General features: G+C 56.6%; 1 long non-coding RNA gene across 1 annotated transcript in view; it reads right to left on the reverse strand.

Annotated features, from left to right (window-relative positions):
* Positions 1 to 1,470, reverse strand: part of LOC107182969 — a 3,111-nt gene extending 1,641 nt beyond the window's left edge. Inside the window, exon 1 of the long non-coding RNA XR_001513743.1 lies at positions 78 to 1,470. This is a non-coding gene — a long non-coding RNA (uncharacterized LOC107182969). The remainder of the gene's footprint in view (positions 1 to 77) is intronic.
* Positions 1,471 to 1,640: the final 170 nt, after the last annotated feature.

Raw genomic sequence — 1,640 nt, forward strand, 5'->3', positions numbered from 1 at the left:
GTGGCCGCAGCCCAATGCAGAGCTCCTGGAGAAATGGCTTTGTCCCCGCCGCCCACGCTGACTGCTTTAAGGCTCACGCTGGGCCCGCGATGACTTTTTGATGGAGTGGATGCGGCTCCCTGCAGGGGCCGGCAGTCTGGAGAAGAGAAGGGCCTGGCAGAAAGCACACCCAGCTTCCCAGGACGGCCATGTCTCTTCTGCTTTCTCCTCAGAGTCGATTTTCAGGCCGTGGCTCTCCTTCTCAGCCATCTGTAGCTCCCCTCAGTGCGCGGGGAGGGGGAGGCAGCAGCCCAGCGGCCAGCCTGTGTGGGAACACCTATGGATGTCTGCTGGAACGGCAGGAGCAGGACAAAGTGGCCTTTATGTCCAGCTTTCCAAAAGCCTTTGTGTGCTCTAGAAGCCGGTTATTATTGAGTTATTAAGGCCCAGTGCGCGGGGCCAGGGATGGACACGCTCGAGCGGTCCCAGGCAGCTTCAGCTGGTTCGTCCCGTGACCTAACCTGACTCCCGCTTGCCATCCTTCCTTGGACGGGGGAGCAGGAGGGCGAGGCCAGGGCCTTATAGAAGGTGCTCGGGGCTGCTCACCAGACTGGTCCGTTCAGTTCCCGGGAATCATTTGCTGCATAATCCATTCTGGCAATATTGTGTTTCTTAAAGCACCAGCGATGCAGCGTGGGGGCGGGCGGGGCTGTTGCCTAAGGACGTAACTGAGACCAGGTCTTCCCAGGTTTCAGCAGGCAGGTTGCTCAGGGAGGTGGGGAGGCCCGAGCGTTCCGGTTGATGTGTGTCGTGGGGGCCAAGGACGAGAGGGTGGGGTGGGCGCCATGGCGTGGGGTGGGGACAGTCCGGGCCAGTTTGCTGAGCACAGGTCTGTTCCAGATTGTCACGGATCCCTAGTCACAACACCTGTGAGCTCTGTCATCTGCCCCAACAGCCCCTGCTTTCTCAGAGGAAGAGAGGAAACCCACAGGGCCAGGTGACCTGCCCAAGGTCACTCCGGTCCATCGGCGTCCCACTGAGATACCAGGCGTGGCCGTCATCCTCCGGGTCTGCAGGCACAGTGCCCTTTAAACAGCAGTGCCAGGTCAGTGCTGGTGTGGGGACAGATGAGTCCCGGGAAGGCACAGACCATATTCTTCATTGCCCTTCATGGGGCACGCAGCAGGCTCAGGCACAATCTCTGAAAACACAAGATCAACATCACATCCTCCAGCCAGCTCCACTGCGCTTCCCGCCACGGAAGTATGGAGAACCGTCTTGCTGCATTTGTAGCAATGCAGGTGTCACCCCGTATTGTCAGTCGCTGCCAACCTGTCTCTACCACATGCTGTGTGCGCCCTGAGCACAGAGACTGCGTCCCACCCATCATAGCACGTGGTCAGAGGCAGATGCAGAAGAAATGTTCAAGAGTAGAGGTAAAGGAAGTACTTTAGTTAAATATGTAGGGAGAGGATTTTTAACATTTAATCTTGCCCGTTGAGCCAGGAGGTCACAGTTCGATTCCCAGTCAGGGCACATACTCGATCGATCCCCAGTGTGGGGCATGCGGGAGGCAGCCGATAAATGATTCTCTCTCATAATTGATGTTTCTCTCTCTCTCTTCCTCTCAGAAATCAATAAAAATATATATTTTTTAAAAA

The sequence above is a fragment of the Myotis davidii genome, unplaced genomic scaffold (assembly GCF_000327345.1).
Source record: "Myotis davidii unplaced genomic scaffold, ASM32734v1 scaffold217, whole genome shotgun sequence".
NCBI classification, from domain to species: domain Eukaryota; kingdom Metazoa; phylum Chordata; class Mammalia; order Chiroptera; family Vespertilionidae; genus Myotis; species Myotis davidii.